Source organism: Eurosta solidaginis, chromosome 5 (genome assembly GCF_040869045.1).
Source record: "Eurosta solidaginis isolate ZX-2024a chromosome 5, ASM4086904v1, whole genome shotgun sequence".
Taxonomy (NCBI): Eukaryota; Metazoa; Arthropoda; class Insecta; order Diptera; family Tephritidae; genus Eurosta; species Eurosta solidaginis.
The window spans coordinates 121898150-121918361 of NC_090323.1; the positions used below are offsets into that span (position 1 = coordinate 121898150).

Sequence of the window (20212 nt, forward strand, 5' to 3'; positions counted from 1 at the left end):
TGTAACATCAGCCTTATGATCTCACCCTGTTTCCCACTTGGTGCAACCCTGTTGTCTATTGTGAATGGACACAGGTATTGAAACAAGTTGGAAACGGGGAGGTCGGCTCGAAAAGAAAGGCGGCCATCACTATTGTAATGTTGAACGAAGTGCGTGCAAGAAAAAGATTAAAACTTAAATATTATTATATGAACTAAGAACTAAATAAGTCTAGTGAAAATAACTAAAAACTACTTGGCGTTTGAGTTGAGCATGCGTGTATTAGGGTGAACAACCAAGAACATTATTTTTGCAGAAGTTCCAAAATGGAACTTCACATGGCAACCGTGAGGCAGCGTGCCAAATCGGATACAGGATGGGCACCAGGCCACCTGCAAAAGGCCACTAAGTGGGCATGTCACCAATAGGTGGAAAAATTTCAATTTTTACTTAAACAAAATGCAAAAAAAAACTACAAAAATATAAAATACAAAATTCTACAAAAAAATATAAAAAACAAAACTTTACAAAAATATATAAAATACAAAAACCTACAAAAAAGAACATATAAAACATAAAAATCTAAAAAAAAAATTTGCAACACTACAAATATTTCATCATATAACATCAAAAAGAAACTGTACCACGGCATAACGGGATAAGGCACATCACGCCACCCCGAAACACAAACGAAGGCACCATAATTAGCGGCACATCGAAAAAAAAATAGCAGCAGTACGAGCAAGCTGAACGAGAAAAATTAGCAGCAGCGAATGGACGACGGCAGCAGCAGAACGCCAGCAGCGGCGTTACAGGCGGCGATGAGGTTTGCAGTATCTATGTATGTATATATGAAATGTAATATGTAGTTGCTTTCGAAATGTATACATATAATTTTTTCATAAGTATTTTTCGCTAAAATACTAAAATTCTTTCTAAATGCGATCAATCGCAAATCTAATGGAATATTTCTTGTTTCCTCAATTTTGCCAATTATAATATTTCCATAAACAATAGATTTAAATTTTCATACTTAAGAAATACGATATTTTTGGCATATGTACATATGACATTTTAGTTTCCAATACCGCTTGGAATATAATCAGTATAAATCAAACTTGTATATGTATAACTCGCAAATTTGCTTTTCAACCAATGTAATTACTAACATTCGGGCAAAATCATACTTTTAATATTGTTCAAATTTGAAGCGAAATGGAGATTTTTTTTTGCATCAATTTAAATTATCAACTATTTTCAAAATTTTTTTTACACAAATCGAAAAAGTGAAATTGGTCATACATATATTTTTTTTATAAAACATACAAAACACAATATGTTTAGAACAATAAATTTTGATAGAGTGTGTATCTATATGCATATATTACATAAATTGTGGCTAAAAGCGAAGCATTTATAAAAGAAAGACGTATGCATATACATAGTACATTGTGTGAAAATTTAAGTAATTTTGAATATATCCAATACTTTTGAAATACTTTAACAAACTTTAAAAATTGAATACGTTGAAAACGTTATTACTTAATAATACAAAAAAAAAAAATAATAATAATTTAAAAAAAAAAAAACATTTTTGGTGAAACGGGGCGACCGACACGTTAAATAATTATGAAAATTTAATAAATTTTTACAATTCTATACTCAACATTTGGCTGTGTAGCGGTGCGGCCGACACGTTAAATATTAAAATTTAATACTTTTTGTGTAACGGTGCGGCCGTCACGTTAAGAAATTGTAATAAATATTAAATCAACATTCAATTAACATCAATATCTTCTTACGCCAATTGGAAAACTGGATCAGAATTCTCTCTTGTATACCGTATATGGTAGCACACCCGGTATAAACATTTTTTTTTTTAAAGCCAAAATTCAAATTCGTTCATATTCATACCTCAAACTTGCAACTTTTTCACAATTCGATTTAGATTATAAAATCATTTCAACCTTCTTTTTCATTCAAATTTGTTAATATCCAAGAATACAAAGCCGCAAGTGTAAGAGTTTTTCTTCTGCTAATATCAAATTTCGAAACAAAATTCAAAGAATTGAGAGAAAATTTCTTTAAGATTAAAAAACGCGTTTTACATACAGGTCGTTCTTTACCCACAAGGCAAGAGAAGTTAGATGAATACAAAAACTCTTTAATTGAGGCATATAATAACATTTTAGTAGAGGTAAATGGTCATTTTCAAAACCGACCTAGGCCAATTGCTGTGAATAAAAGTTTATCACGTTGTAGGGAAGAATTAATTAAATGTATTACAAAACTCAACTGCACAGTTAAAGTACCAACCAACTACAGCGACTTAGTCCAAGATAACATTTTTATGTCAGATACTGATCGGGAAGAAAAACAATCATTCGACGTACACAAGACCGAATCTGAGGAAGAAGAAGAATTCTCTGACCCAGCAAAGCCAAAAACATTCGATAGTCGTATCGGTAAACAAAGTTGTTCTTTATCTCATACTGAAAATATTTCATTACAAGAAACCACAGAAGTGGATTTCGATAACCCAGTCGTTACATCAAACAATTCTTTAGGGCTTTTAACAACTTTTTCAAATTCCAACCAATCTCGTACTAATTTTCTAGAACCAACAATAATGGCTACACCAGAGCAAAAGAAACAGTTTATTGAGTCGTGGGTGCCATTCTCAGGGAAAACTATAATGGTGACCCCTTAGCGCTAGACTCCTTCATAGATAAAATTGAACTAGTAGAAGACTGTGCAGATCTAGATCTTATGCCAACTTTTATTTCACTTGTTACATCGAAGAAAGAGAAGCAATTCCGACAAATATAACATCTATCCAAGAAATTAAAGATGCGCTTAAAAGCCAGACAATTCAAAAGTCGTTGCAGGGAAAATAGCTTCACTAAAAGTTGCAAACAATAATTTAACCGAGTTTGCTAAACGCGTAGAGGAATTATCTGATGCTTTAAAGAGGTATCTAATTCTCGAGGGCATATCAATAGCCAAAGCGCACGAGATGGCAGTCGAACAGTCAGTAAACGTTTGTAGGCTAAATACGCGCTCAGACTTAGCCAAAGCAATTCTAGCATCAACCTCTTTTAGTGACGCAAAAGACGTCGTAGCAAAAATGGTAGTCGAACAAAACAATCAGGCTACAGAAAGACAGGTATTAGCTTTTCGATCAAGGTTTAACAATCAAAATAATTTTCGCAATAACAATAGAGGCAATAACTACTACAACAACAATAATAGATACAACAGCAATAGCAATTTCAATAGATTCAATAACAATAATAATTTCAATAGATACAACAACAATAACAACAGTAGATATAACAAAAACAATCAAAATAGGCAAAACAACAATTATAGACAAAATAACAACAATCGAGGCAATGGTAATTCCCTTAACACTAGCAACAGTCAAAATAGGTTAGAAAACAGAACCAATACTAACGTCGGAAGTTCAAATACGCGAAATAATGCAAACGTTCGCTCTTTAAACTTGGACGCCCCTCAGCAGCGAACACTGTAAGTGAATAAGTACTAAAAATATTTTTTGTCTAAACCTAAATTACTCAGATTTCATCGAAATTTATATAACCGGATCTAACAAATTATGTACATTTTTACTAGATACACAAGCTGGCATTTCTCTGATTAAAATTTCAAGCTTCAATAAGCAAATTCCAAATAATTCTGACGATATAGTTAATATCACTGGTGTAACATCAAACTCAGTTCCTACTTTGGGTAAAATAAACATAGACCTAAATTTTTCTAATAATCTAGTCGAACACAGCTTACATGTGGAAAAAGACGACTTCAATATTCCATCAGACGGTATACTGGGTAAAGATTTTCTTCATTATAACAAATGTGTAATAAATTATTCAAATAGTAACATCTCATTCTGGGCAAATAAAGAAAAAGTCAGTATGCCAATCCTACACGGAACGGAGAGGGATATGTGTATTATACTACTAAGATGCGTATTTACCACAAGATGCATTACAAATTCCAATAACCCAGTCATAAAATTAATCAATACCACAAGTGATGTACAATTCGTACACAAAAATTCTATTAAAGCAGAAAACTTATCTATGTAATCGACAAAACCAAGTCAGATGAGAAGCGTATTAACGAAATAACTTCGATTTTAAAAAATCAAATTCCAAAAAATGTACCATCAGAAATTTTAGATCTATGCATACAATATGCTGACATATTCGCGCTTGACAACGATAAAATGACATTAAATAATTTTTATGAGCAGAAATTGCGGATAACTGACAACGAACCAGTGTATATAAAAAACTATCGTCTGCCCTATTCGCAGCGGGAAGAAATTAACAAACAAGTTACAAAATTACTAGAAAATAACTTAATCGAAGAAAGCTATTCGAACTACAACAGTCCTCTTATCCTAGTTCCTAAAAAAAAAATAAATGGCAAACAAGCATACAGAATGTGCGTTGACGTTCGCGCAGTTAACAAGAAGCTAATAGCAGACAAATTTCCATTAGCACGAATCGATGATATTTTAGAAAATCTTGGCAGAGCCAAATTTTTCTCAGCCTTAGACCTTTTTTCTGGATTTCACCAAATACCATTACACGTAGATTCAGGCGATATAACCTCATTTTCTACTGATCGCGGAGCGTATCGATGGAAGATATTGCCATTTGGTTTGAACATTGCACCAAATTCGTTTTCAAGAATGATGACCATCTCATTTTCAGGAATACCACCTAATGTATCTTTTCTTTATGTAGACGACATTATCGTCATCGGCTGTAGCGAATCTTATCACATTAAAAATGTGTCTAAAGTATTCAATATTTGTTGATCATTCAACCTTAAACTCAATCCAAATAAATGTAATTTTTTAAGACCGGAAATAACATTCCTAGGACACAAATGCTCAGCTGAAGGTCTGTCACCAGACGAATCTAAAATAGACGCAATTCGTAACTATACTAAGCCAACAGACAAGGACGCTGTAAGAAGGTTTGTAGCTTTTGCCAACTACTAAAGACGCTTTATTGCAAACTTTGCATCTCTGGCAGCACCTCTGAATAGACTGAATAGAAAAAGAGTAGAATTTAAATGGGACGAATCATGTGACAAAGCTTTTGATGCACTAAGAGCATCCCTAATGTCACCAAAGATATTACAATACCCAGATTTTTCAAAACAGTTTACCATTACAGTAGACGCTTCTAAGACGGGATGTGGGGCAATACTCAGCCAAGAACATCAAGGCAGCGATTTACCTATATGTTATGCGTCAAAATCTATTAACGATGCAGAACAAAAGAAAGCCATCATTGAGTTGGAACTATTAGCCATTTACTTTGTCATTTAAACAATTCAGACCAAACGTTTATGAAAATTACTTGATTGTAAAATCATATCACAGGCCTTTAGTCTATTTATTTACTAACAAAGATCCATCTTCAAAACTTTCTAGAATTAGACTTGAGTTAGCAGAATACAATTTCACAATAGAGTACATAAAGGGAAAATCAAATGTAGGAGCTGATGCACTTTCTCGTATAACCATCGGCGAAATAAAAGAAACAACCAAAAATATATTTGCAGTTCAGACTAGGGCTATGAGCAAGAAAAAAGATAAATGTAGTTCTATCGAAAATATGGACTTATGTGAAAATATACAAACATTAAACGTTTATGATACATTCACTCATACTTTTCAAAAAAAATTCCTCGTATTAGATCAGAAATATTTCATGATAGAAACAATAAACAATGTTTAAGAATATGCGCGCATATAAAAATAAAAGAACAATTTTTGTTGTTATATCGGCCTACTGATTTGTAAGATCGCGGGTTCGAATCGAGCTCAAGGCCTAACAATAATTTTTTATCATTATTATTGTTATGATACATTTTTTCTTAATGGAAAAAATTTTTTTAAATTAGAATAGAAACACCAAATTATTAGCAATTTATCACAATGATCCCATCACTGGAGGTCACTGTGGAACGAAAAAATTATACGCCAAATTACGAAACAAATTTTACTGGAAAAACATGACAAAAGACATAGCTAGTTATGTTAGGAAATGCGAAAAATGTCTTTTGAACAAAGTCAAAATAGGAAATAAAGAAGAACTCGTTCTAACTCCTACTCCTAATAAGCCTTTCGATATTGTTGTAATTGACACAATAGGCCCATTGCCAGAATCGAGATATGGTAATAAGTTCGCGCTTACCATAATTTGCGATCTGACAAAATACTTAGTTACACTATCAATACCAGATAAAAGTGCAAAAAATATCGCGTCAGCACTATTCGAAGGCTTCATTTTAATATAAGGTGCTATGAAATCCATTAAATCGGATTTAAGCACTGAATTCAAAAATGAAATTTTTGTAAATTTAACCAGTTTATTAAATATTGATCACAACTTTTCTACACCACATCATCATGAAACCGTAGGAACTGTCGAAAGAACCCATAGAGTTTTCTTTGATGATTGGGATACATATTTGAGATATTTTACGTTTTGGTATAACACAACGCCAAATACGGTATTCGATAATAAACTTTCTTCTAGACCTAAATAATTTTTTGGAAAAAGGGCCATTGTGTCATCTGAATTGAAGACCGAAACAAGCGAACCCATTTATTATATCGAAAATTATTCAAAAGAAGTGAAGTACCGAACGCAAAAATGCCACGCCTTGGCTAAAGAGTTCGTAGAAAAACACAAAATAAGAAATAAAGATGCATACGACAAAAATGCACAGCCCATAGTGATAAACATAAACGATATGGTTTTAGTTCAAAAGGAACCACGTGAAAAACATAAAAACATATATCAGGGCCCATATTTAGTAACAAATATAGACGGTGAAAATGTAACCATTTTTGATAATGAAAACAAAAAATACAAAACGGTACATAAAAACCGCATAAGAGGAGTACCTAGATAAATAAAATAGGATGTCCCCAATTTCATTTTGAGATAGTCAAAAAAATTTTTTTTTACTATTTCATTACGCTAATAAAGCAAATTTAAACAAGTAAGGAAGGGTAAGTTCGGGTGTAACCGAACATTACATACTCAGTTGAGAGCTGTGGAGACAAAGTAAGGGAAAATCACCATGTTGTAAAAAGAACCTAGGGTAACCCTGGAATGTGTTTGTATGACATGTGTATCAAATGGAAGGTATTAAAGAGTATTTTAAGAGGAAGTGGACCATAGTTCTATAGATGGTCGCCATTTAGGGATATCGCCATAAAGGTGGACCAGGCCTGACTCTAGAATTTGTTTGTACGATATGGGTATCAAATGAAATGTGTTAATGAGTATTTTAAAAGGGCGTGGGCCTAAGTTCTATAGATGGCCGCCGTTTCGAGATATCGCCATAAAGGTGGACCAGGGGTGACTCTAGAATTTATTTTGTACGATATTTCATTTGGAAAGGTATTAATTAGTATTTTAAAAGGGCGTGGGCCTAAGTTCTATAGATGGACGCCGTTTCGAGATATTGCCATAAAGATGGATCAGGGGTGACTCTAGAACTTGTTTGTACTATATGGGTATCAAATGAAAGGTGTTAATGAGTATTTGAAAGGGAGTGGGCCTTAGTTCTATAGGTGGACGCCTTTTCGGAATATCGTTATAAAAGTGGACCAGGGTTGACTTTAGAATGCGTTTGTACAATATGGGTATCAAACGAAAAGTGTTTTAAAACGGAATGGGCCTTAGTTCTATAGGTGGACGCCTTTTTGGAATATCGTTATAAAAGTGGACCAGGGTTGACTCTAGAATGCGTTTGTACAATATGGGTATCAAACGAAAGGTGTTAATAAGTGTTTTAAAAGGGAGTGGGCCTTAGTTCTATAGTTGGACGCGTTTTCGGAATATCGTTATAAAAGTGGACCAGGGGTGACTCTAGAATGCGTTTGTATAATATGGGTATCAAATGAAAGGTGTTAATGAGTATTTTAAAAGGGCGTGGGCCTAAGTTCTATAGATGGACGCCGTTTCGAGATATCGCCATAAAGATGGATCAGGGGTGACTCTAGAACTTGTTTGTACTATATGGGTATCAAATGAAAGGTGTTAATGAGTATTTTGAAAGGGAGTGGGCCTTAGTTCTATAGGTGGACGCCTTTTCGGAATATCGTTATAAAAGTGGACCAGGGGTGACTCTAGAATGCGTTTGTACAATATGGGTATCGAATGAAAGGTGTTAATGTGTATTTTAAAAGGGCGTGGGCCTTAGTTCTATAGGTGGACGCCTTTTCGAGATATCGCCATAAAGATGGACCAGGGGTGACTCTAGAATTTGTTTGTACGATATGGGTATCAAATGAAAGGTGTTAACGAGTATTTTAAAAGGGCGTGGTCCTTAGTTCTATAGGTGGACGCCTTTTCGAAATATCGCCATAAAGTTGGACCAGGGGTGACTCTAGAATTTGTTTGTACTATATGGGTATCAAATGAAAGGTGTTAATAAGTATTTTGAAAGGGAGTGGGCCTTAATTCTATAGGTGAACGCCTTTTCGGAATATCGTTATAAAAGTGGACCAGGGTTGACTCTAGAATGCGTTTGTACAATATGGGTATCAAACGAAAGGTGTTAATAAGTGTTTTAAAAGGGAGTGGGCCTTAGTTCTATAGGTGGACGCCTTTTCGGAATATCGTTATAAAAGTGGACCAGGGGTGACTCTAGAATGCGTTTCTATAATATGGGTATCAAATGAAAGGTGTTAATGAGTATTTTAAAAGGGCGTGGGCCTTAGTTCTATAGGTGGACGCCTTTTCGAGATATCGCCATAAAGGTGGACCAGGGGTGACTCTAGAATTTGTTTGTACGATATGGGTATCAAATTAAAGGTGTTAATGAGTATTTTAAAATGGCGTGCGCCTTAGTTCTATAGGTGGACGCCTTTTCGAAATATCGCCTTAAAGGTGGACCAGGGGTGACTCTAGAATTTGTTTGTACGATATGGGTATCAAATTAAAGGTTTTAATGAGTATTTTAAAAAGGAGTGGGCCTTAGTTCTATATGTGGACGCCTTTTCGAGATATCGCCATAAACGTGGACCAGGGGTGACTCTAGAATTTGTTTGTACTATATGGGTATCAAATGAAAGGTGTTAATGAGTATTTTAAAAGGGCGTGGGCCATAGTTCAATAGGTGGATGCGTTTTCGAGATATCGCCATAAACGTGGACCAGGGGTGACTCTAGAATTTGTTTGTACGATATGGGTATCAAATGAAAGGTGTTATTGTGTATTTTAAAAAGGAGTGGGCCTTAGTTCTATATGTGGACGCCTTTTCGAGATATCGCCATAAACGTGGACCAGGGGTGACTCTAGAATGTGTTTGTACGATATGGCTATCAAACTAAAGGTATTAATGAGGGTTTTAAAAGGGAGTGGCCCTTAGTTGTATATGTGAAGGCGCTTTCGAGATATCGACCAAAATGTGGACCAGGGTGATCCAGAACATCATCAGTCGGGTACCGCTAATTTATTTATATATGTAATACCACGAACAGTATTCCTTCCAAGATTCCAAGGGATTTTGATTTCGCTCTGCAAAACTTTTTCATTTTCTTCTACTTAATATGGTAGGTGTCACACCCATTTTACCAATTTTTTTTCCAAAGTTATAGTTTGCGTCAATAGACCAATGCAATTACCATGTTTCATCCCTTTTTTCGTATTTGGTATATAATTATGGCATTTTTTTCATTTTTCGTAATTTTCGATATCGAAAAAGTGGGCGTGGTCATAGTCGGATTTCGGCCATTTTTTACACCAATACAAAGTGAGTTCAGATAAGTACGTCAACTGAGTTTAGTGAAGATATATCGATTTTTGCTCAAGTTATCGTGTTAACGGCCGAGCGGAAGGACAGACAGCCGACTGTGTATAAAAACTGGGCGTGGCTTCAACCGATTTCGCCCTTTTTCACAGAAAACAGTTATCGTCCTAGGAGCTAAGCCTCTACCAAATTTCACAAGGATTGGTTAATTTTTGTTCGACTTATGGCATTAAAAGCATCCTAGACCAATTAAATTAAAAAGGGCGGAGCCACGCCCATTTTGAAATTTTCTTTTATTTTTGTATTTTGTTGCACCATATCATTACTGGAGTTGAATGTTGGCATAATTTACTTATATGCTGTAAAGATACTAACTTTTCTTTTAAAATTTGAATTAAAAAAAATTTTTTTTAAAAAGTGGGCGTGGTCGTTCTCCGATTTTGCTAATTTTTATCAAGCAGACATAAAGTAATAAGAGTAACGTTCCTGCCAAATTTCATCATGATATCTTCAACGACTGCCAAATTACAGCTTGCAAAACGTCTAAATTACCTTCATTTAAAAGTAGGCGGTGCCACGCCTAGTTTTCTATTCTGCGTCATAAGCTCAACTCACCTACCAAGTTTCATCGCTTAATGCGTATTTGGTAATGAATTATCGTACTTTTTCAATTTTTCGAAATTTTCGATATCGAAAAAGTGGGATGGTTATTGTCCGATATTGTTCATTTTAAATAGCGATCTGAGATGAGTGCCCAGGAACCTACATACCAAATTTCATCAAGATACCTCAAAATTTACTCAAGTTATCGTGTTAACGGGCAGACGGACGGACGGACATGGTTCAATCGAATTTTTTTTTGATACTGATGATTTTGATATATGGAAGTCTATATCTATCTCGATTCCTTTATACCTGTACAACCAACCGTTATGCAATCAAAGTTAATATACTCTGTTAGCTCTGCTCAACTGAGTATAATCAAAATTTATCATACTCTAAAACCATACTTAATTTAAGTAAAAGCAAATTTAAATAAAAATATGTCACACTGTAAAAACAATACTTAATGTAAGTAAAATAAACAAAAAGAAAATAAACGCATAAGTTAATACACAAACCTATTAAAATGAATTTGAATTACAAACAAACACACTGTTTTTAGTTATTAATATTCATATATATAAATAGGTAGGCTTACGATAAATGAATAAATAAGCATAATAAATGTAAATACCATTAAATGCAATTAAATTACCTAAGTTAACTTACACACAAAAAAAAATATGTAAACTACTACTATTCATATACGTAAGTATGTAGGTTAAAATATAAATAAATGTAACTAAATCAACTAAGATAACTTAGATATACCGGCACCAAAGTCAAATTTTTACCATTTTGTTCATTTTTCATTCACCACCCAAAAAAAGTTGAAGCCGACAAACCTGATCAACTTGCCGACTTCAACCTTTTTTTTCGAAAAGGGGGATGGTGTAACAGCAGCCTTATGATTCACCCTGTTTCCCACTTGGTGCAACCCTGTTGTCTATTGTGAATGGACAACAGGTGTTGAAAAAAGTTTGAAACGGGGAGGTCGGCTCGAAAAAAAGCCGGCCATCACTATTGTAATGCTGAACGAAGTGCGTGCAAGAAAAAGCTTAAAACTAAAATATTATTATACGAACTAAGAACTAACTAAGTCTAGTGAAAATAACTAAAAACTACTTAGTATACAACAAAACTAAATTTAATAAATAATATATACTAAAATTAACTTAAATAAAAACAAAGTGAACTAAAGCTACAAAATACGTTTTTTGGTGTTTGAGTGGAGCGTGCGCGTATTAGGGTGCACACAAGAACAATCAAGAACATTATTTTTGCAGAAGCTCCAAAATGGAACCTCACATTGCCACTTACCTATAGCGACCTGTTCCAAAATCCTAAAAAAATAGTTCAAAAATAATTTGTAGCGTACAACAAAACCTTAAATAGAATTAATTTTTGACCGGTCCTTTTTTTGTGACAAATTTTACTTACGCGTAATATATAGGTCTTTATTTAACAGGTTCTTTGTTTTTTATTTTAGATGCTTTCAAAAAAAAAAAATGAGATCACAAACAATGAGTTAACTTTTGTTAAAACTAACTAAATTTATTTATAACAATTAATGGCACATTACCCGTAAAGGTTTTTGCATTTCGATATTTTATGCTCATTTTAGGTAAAGTACGTCTTATAGGTAGGTAGGTGAAATGGCTGCGACCCTGGTCGCCCAAGTAGCTATTTAAAGCCGTTTTGATGCCATGTAACTCGTCTAAAAACCTACGGAATGTTACGGCCAATGTATTACAACCAGCCAGAGTTTTTGATAAAATTAAGAATATTCGGGATAACTATCACAGATAACCCTCTAAGGTCTTCTAGAAACGGGGTTCCAAGGAACCTTAGCCGGGCTCTAGCTAGAGCCGGGCATTTACACATAAAGTGTTCTACTGTCTCCTGGCATATGGATCTTTGCAGCTTCTGCAGTATTCGTTATACGGAATGCCCATCTTTTCCGCATGCGTACCTACTGCCCAATGACTGGTGCAGACTGCTATCAGTTTGCGTGTGTTAGCCCTGGATTTGTTCAGAAGACTTCTCGTCCTCTTTCCATCATAGTTTGACCAAATGGATTTTGATATTGCACAGGTGGTGATGTTATTACACTTTGTTTGTGCTTTCTTCAATTAGAAGCTTTGGCTATTCTCCCTGGTTACTGCTAAGGGTATGCCTATTTCGACACTTGTTATTTCCTCGTTCATCTCCCCCCTGCGTGCTAGCCCGTCGGCCTTCTCGTTACCCTCTATCCCCCTATGACCCGGGAGCCAGATAACGCGTAGTTCTAGATTGGTGGATAACTGGGATATGATAATGTGTGGCGAGTAAAGCGCTTTTATCGCTGCTTGGCTATCCGACAGGATGCAAACTTTACCAGCTACATTCATGCCATCCAGTGATTTGCAGGCTTGCCAAATCGCGAGGATTTCTGCTTGAAACACGCTGCAGTGCGATGGGAGTCTGAATGATGTAGACAAATCTAGGGACTCAGAGAAGATTCCGGCGCCCACTCCCGATTCCATCTTGGAGCCGTCAGTGTAGATTTGGATGTCGTCGACCCTTATGCCCGGGTTTCTCTTCCACTCGTTCCTGCTTGGAAACGCGGTATTACAACCGTACTCAAACTTCAGTTTGCGAGGGTAGTAATCTGTCTCGGTACTACATGTACCATCCGGAAGTTTATTTAGGATACTACTATGCCCTTGCTGAGTATCCTCCCAACACCCAGACTCGCTGAGTCTCAGTGCAGTTTGTGACGATGTACAAAGTATATGCAAGTCGATCGGAAGCAGGTGCTAAATGGGGTCTAAAGCACCAATACACACAGTGCGCTGGACTTTTTGCAGGCTGGTGAGATTGTAGCTCTTACTTAGAGCTTCCCACTAGACTATGGAACCATAGTTAAGCACCGGTCGCACCACGCCTCGTACATCCAAAGTACCATGCTTGGCTTGAGTCCCCATTTCTTACTAAACATTGATTTGCAGGCATAGAAGGCGATGCAGGCCTTCCGTACCCGCTCGTCGATGCATACTTTCCAATTCAACTTGCAGTCAGTTGTTAGTCCCGGATACTTGGCACTCGATGACAGGGTTAGTTGCTGGCCGTTTAAGAATGGTAGTCTGATGACAGGTGGCTTGTACTTCCTCGTGAAGAGAAGCAGGTCCGTCTTGTCGGGATTTAACCCAGGGCCACATCCCTGTGCCCACCTGCTGAGTTTAGCCAAGGCCCTTTCCATGATTTCGCTCATTACGGAGGAGAAATGACCAGAGACCAAGATCGCCACGTCGTCGGCATACGCCACGATCTTAATCCCCCTGCGTTAAGTTTTCCTAGGATTTCATTTATGGTGATCAACCAAAGCAGAGGTGAAAGCACCCCACCCTGTGCTGTGCTTCTGCATACCTGCTTGCCAACACTAGCTCCGCCTAGCTCTGCTGTTATTTCGCGGTTGCGAAGCAGGGTTGAAATCCAAAGCCGTAGTGGTTCTTCAACCCCTGCCCTACCGAGGGCAGCCTCAATCGCTTCAGCTCTTACATTGTTAAACACGCCTTCCACATCAACAAACGCAGCCAGAGTGAACTGCTTGTGATGAAGGGACTTTTCCACCGTTCGAACTACCTCATGTAGTGCGGTTTCTGTGGATTTCCCTCTCAGGTACGCGTGCTGTGCCGTGGAAAGTGGAGCCTCGTCTAGAAGCTCCCGTATATGTATGTCTAGTAGCCTATCGAATGTTTTCAGAACAAAGGACGTGAGACTTATTGGCCGAAAGTCTTTGGCTACTTCATGCCCCCTTCTGCCGGCCTTAGGGATGAAAACCACCCTTGTTTTCGTCCACGATGCCGGAATGTGGTTGAGACGAATGCATACCTCGAAGATCTCCTTTAGTTCCTTAAGCAAAGATTTCTGAGTCTTCTGCAGCATAATAGGTAGAATACCATCCACGCCCGGTGATTTATATGGAGAGAAGCTATCTATTGCCCAGGCAATTTTCTTCTCCGCTAAAAGGTTGTTTATGAGGCCAACACGTACTTCCTGATGTCCCGTCTTTGTACTCCCTTCCCCGATCCATCCGGGAAGTGAGCATCTAAAAGGATGTTAAGAGTCTCAGCCGCCGATCCTGCCCATTTTCCATCGACGCGCTTGACAAATATCTTGTTTGAATGACTCTTGGCAAAAATCTTTCCCAGCCTGGCTGAGTTCTTCGTGGACTCAATCGACTTGCAGTGTTCTCGCCAGGAGCTTAATTTTGCCGTCCATATGGCTTTCTTATACTCCCTCAGAGCCTTCCTCTACTCCTGGAAATCGTTCCTGAAATGACAGTCGTTGAAGACCCTCCTCAGCTTTGACCTCTGGTCGCTGAGATTTTTGTCCCACCACGGTGGGAAGGTCCTTTTGCTCCTCGTAATTGGACTGACAACTTTAAAGGCCACCTGAAAACTTTTCTCCAGAGACCGAACTCGGTCGTCAAGACTGTCTGTAGATTGTATAGGCATCCTTCTTCTATGGAGTCTATCGCTGACTATCTTGTCAAATAGGCTCCAGGACGTCCGTTTAGGGTTTCTGTGTGACTGAATTATTTCTTTTTCCCAGTCTATGTTGAAAAGCATCAACCAGTGACCGACAGCGAAAGTTTTTTCGACACCTCCCAGTTTCTTACCGTAAGCTCCAGGAAGTCAGATGTCAATGTCTTCCTCCCACCCCGGGTATTTCGCCGTACTCGGAAAACTGAAGGTGGGAGAGCTGCCCTTGTTTCATACGTAGAGGTTGTTAGCTAATATAAATTCAAACAGAGACTCACCCCGTTCGTTTACCTCGCTGCTCCCCCAAACCGCGTGCCTTGCATTGGCGTCGCAACCCATCACGACCGTCATATTGATAATAATTTTTTGCCTGGGCCTTCGAGCAGTGAGGAGACTATGAAAACATCAAACAAAAATGTATGTTTACATGAATCCAAAATCGTAAAGTTTTCGTGGTGATACGGATGAAGGTTCATCTTCAAAAAGTCTTCCAACAATACCACCAACTCTGTATCAAAGTCCAGATTATTTAAACGACTTCGATAACGGTACCGTGAATAATGAGTTTTTGCGATCTGAAGAAGTCAACGAAATAATTCGTCGAGGTCATTAAAAGTGTCCTGTTATTTTTCCACGTGATTGTCAGGACGAGGCATTTCCTACCTCGTTGTTAAACAGAATCTTGCCAAATGGAGAGAAAGTGGAGTGTGACTGGAGTGCCAGTAGCAATGCTTTTTATTGCCTACCATGTCGTCTGTTAAGCACCAATACTTTAAATCGACTTAAAATTTGTTGTCCTGGCAAATATTGGAAATTCTAGGTATGGAAGAAGCTATACGATAAACTGCCATTACACGAAAATACTCAAGCTCACATTAAATGTTATATTTAATGGCGATCTTTACAAAATCTAATTCAAAAGGAGGCTACAATTGATACACTTATCAATGAACAGCTAATCAGTGAAACTCAAAAGTGGAAAGAAATATTATATAGAATTTTGGACACTATTTTATTTTTGGGTGAAATACGTCTAGCTTTCAAAAGCGAAAGTACATATCTTGGTGAACGAAACGATGTACATTTTTGGGCATCTAAGATCTGATAAGCCATTATGATCCGATACTTAGAGATCATTTGGAGAAAGTAAGGATTTCACAACAGCAACACAAACGTTGACAAGTTCTCTATCTTTCCCCAGACATTCAGAACGAATTTATAGAAATTTGTTCAAAGCACGTGAGGGAAACTATATTAGATTAAGGCAAACAAGCCAAGTATTTTGCTATTATCGGTGATGCTATGCCTGATGCTAGTCACGTTGATTACGTTAATTTTGCGCAAACTCCATTTCAATTCGAAAGCAACAAATTTTACAATTCAAGAACGCTTTTTGGCCTTCGTGAATTGTAACCAAAAAACTGGTCAGAAATTCGCTAATCTAATTTGCCATACTCTAGGTAAACATGAAATCCCATTAAAAGATTGCCGTGCACAAGGGTACGACAACGGCGCCAATATGAAAGGAGCTTACAACGGAGCACTACGTCACATTCTCGACAAAAACTCGAATGCTAATTACTCGACTTGTGCAACCCACAGTCTCTATTTATGTGGTGTTGATGGTGTATGCTGATGTTGTACGGCTGCATTTTTCTTTCTTCGGAGTTGTACAAAAATGTTTTACTATTCTCAGCAGCACTCCACAACGATGGGACATCCTCAAAAAAATGTACCGCACTCTCTTCATAGTCTTTCCGACAAAAGCTAAATTTGACTGCGCAAGCATACGGAGATGTTACCGGCATTCTCAAGTACATCAACAAGTTCGAATGTATCTTGCTGTCCTCAATTTGGTTCAAAATACTGACTACCATCAATGAAAGAAACGTGGTCCTCCAAGCTAGAGGCGCCACCATAGATGTTGAGGTCCGACATCTAGATGCCTTATTAGCTGATTTGAAGTTGATCAGGAACCAATGGGAAACAATTTTAAACGAATGCAAAACAGTTGCTATTCAATTGAACATCTCGCCAAAGTTTCCAGACATTCGAAAGAGAAAACCGAAAAGGCGTTCAAATGAGATGATTACGGATGATTCAGAGTCTGATTTTAAAAACAGTACATTCTTGGTGATCGTTGATTCGGTAATCACTGGCAGTACTGAATGAGTTGCAGCTATGAGAAATTTGAACGAGACGTTTTCTTTTTGTGGCAATTTGAAGACATGGATGAAACTACGATTCGGGCGAGCGCAGCAAAATATGCCGAAAAATACAAGTCGGACATTTCTCAAAGCTTAGAATGCAAAATAATTCACTTGAAACACATTTACGAAGCAAATTTTGATAAAGGTCTGTCACCATTGGAATTGCTAAATGCCATTTACATATGTTCTAAATCTGTATACGATTTTCCCCAACATTTGTGTCGCTTTACGGATCTTTTGCACTGTACCTGTCACTGTAGCTAGTGCAGAACGTTCCTTCAACGTCCCTTCAAGAATCAAAAACTTTCATAGATCGTGTTCATCTCTAGAGCGAGTTTTAGGACTTGCCACGCTTTGTGTTGAATCCGTTTTGGCAAGACAGTGAAAAAAGCAAGCAAAGACACTCTTTGATATCCGAACCTTCTATATTGAATAATTAAAATTTATAATCATCATTAAATTTATCAGAAATGTATTAAAATGTTGGCAAATAACTAGAAAATATTATTTAAAGCAATATATGGCTGTTAAAAGAGAATTTTATTTTTACGTTACAAGAAATAGTATAAATAGTAAATATTCTGTGTTAATTTTATTGTCAGCTCTTAGTCCAAAAATCATTTAGTTGATGTGGCAAAATTTATTTTGATGTAATCCATCAATAATGATTCATGAATGAGACGTCATTAATTCAAGTTAATCAAATGTATTAGTGGATTTTTTATAGAGGGCCCGTAAATTGTTTAGTACCGGGCCCGGATTTTCTCTCTACGGGCCTGGATTTAAATATTTTTGGCTTATCCCGTTTGTGTTTACTATTTTCTGATAGACATCTTTTCAATAGTGTTGTTTTGATATTATCAGGAAAATTATTCCTTTTTAATAGGCTTCTTATTTTCCGAAATTAAAAAAGAAATTCTTGTATAAGAACAAAGTCTAAGACAGAGACTTAAATTGGAAGTACTTCATATGATAAACACGCCACCAAACATAAGAATGAATTATAAATCGGACACGGACAACTGCTCCCACGCTTACAGACATTTGATAATAAACAGACAATTACGCCCCAATTCTGAGCGTTACCTGTAAAATAGTACCCAGAACATTATGTAACCGAATATCGTTACCAGTTCTTTTATCCGCGATTCTGGCCCAAGTGGTAACGCTGTCATCACCGAAAAACTCACCAGTGTCTGTGGAGAAATTTGAAAGGTAGTTTTCTTCGCTTTCACGGTTGCCACTTTGGTCCATTTGGACCAAAAATGGTCCCTTCCAACCACATTTGGTCCGCTGGACTCTTTTCTTCAATTTTGGTCCTTTTTAGGCAGTAGCCACGATTGGTACTCTTCTTTCTTTTTCACTCAGGGAAAAATTCACTATATTGTCCAAAAATTCGCCACACTTTCGTTAGCCCCCATATAATTTTGAATTTACTTCAATGGAACTCTCACCATAAAAAATTGCTCAGTCAATAAAATGCACCAGAACAATAACATTTCACCTAGGATATAATTTATGCCAGACATTAAAAAGAAAAGTGTTGGCAAACACATTGTCGTTAAATGTTGATGAAATAACCGACTAATCAGAAAAAGCTCTTGTTTTATAATAATATAAATAGCGGCTAGATATTTCGATCGGTTATACAACACTATGTAAAATATATGAAAATAAAAATTGCTTCTCGCCTAGCATAGCTTATAGCGAGCACTCTGCCATGAGCCTAACACTTTCAAAACTTATACAAAGAAATTCTATGCATTACTTCTCCTTTGACACGCTGATATTTAAATCTTTCTCACCCTGGTTAATGAGTTCAAGGATTTCCAGGACTATTGTGGTGTTAAACCACGCAAGGTAATTGAAAACTGAGTATCCTGGTACAAGAAATATTATTACGTGTTCCATTTTCTTCATGTTGGAGTACTCTAACAATACTCCTTTGCAATGCGTTTGCGGACCACCATCAGCCGATCATAGCTCGTTTTTTAACGACAGTGATCACGACACGATGACGATTGAACAGAGTTTCCAAAAGTAAAGTATTGCATGCAAATAACTAATAATAAAATTTTACTTTGGCAACTCTGATAAAATGCAACAGCGCACGGTTTTATGTATACATACTATAGTATGTATAAAGAAATATTAGTTTCTTTATTCACGCAAATGCTAAATAACATAAGAATATTCGTAGTATAAAATATAAAAGTTGTATTGCCCCTCTTCATTTACTTTAATTTTACATTAAATTCACTTCGATAATTCTTTCCGACACAATTCCTCTTTGGTACTTTGGCATATGATCCTCTGTGGGCGCTCCATGGAGTACTACAGTGAAAGTACTTTGGAAAGTACCCTCACGTATGTACTCTATGTAATACTCACAAACAAAGCGAGAGTGGGATCACCTACTCCTCTCCCAGGACATCGCAATGTTAATTTTTTGTATGAATACAGATTAGATTTGGAGCAGTCCTATACTCCCAAAGGAGTATTCCTTACATTATTTATAGAGTACTCGCGTTTTTTGAAGGGTAATAAACGGGACGATGTGTATATGCATATTATGCATGATAAGTTTCTACATAGGTATATTGTAATTTATTCTGTGAGAGTACATAATGTAAATAAATATGTATAGCAAGAGGCAACACTTGTTTACTATTATCTTTACTTATTTGCGCTTACAATTCTTTATTTTTCAGTTTTGCGTTTTTCAAAACAACAGCTGCTGTGTGGTTATTTCGATGTAACCACCTACTTTTGTGGGTAAAAAATTATCCGGCTACTTTCGCGGGTAGAATAACAAAAGGGTGTAAAAGTTGCCACATGATTTCGTTTCCGTGGTGAAGAATGTTGTTACCACACTAGATTCGGGGCGTTAGTGAAAAGCTCCACGTCAAGCACTACAGACGTGCACACAAATGCACGTATCTATTAAACGTTTTAAATTGTTTATATGTAAAATTGTTTGTTTAAAATTTGTTAAATTTAATTTTTATTAAATTATGGGTGTTCTATGTTTTTATAGTTACCCTGAACACGATTACCGTGTGTAATCGAAATATATTG

The 20212-nt window shown here is 36.7% G+C and overlaps 1 protein-coding gene across 1 annotated transcript in view; it reads left to right on the forward strand.

Moving 5' to 3' along the window:
- mus312 (mutagen-sensitive 312) overlaps nucleotides 1–20173 on the forward strand; it is a 554297-nt gene extending 534124 nt beyond the window's left edge. Inside the window, exon 5 of the mRNA XM_067756651.1 lies at nucleotides 19846–20173. The gene's annotated coding sequence lies outside the window, so the exon portion shown is untranslated. The remainder of the gene's footprint in view (nucleotides 1–19845) is intronic.
- The last annotated feature ends 39 nt before the right edge of the window (nucleotides 20174–20212 follow it).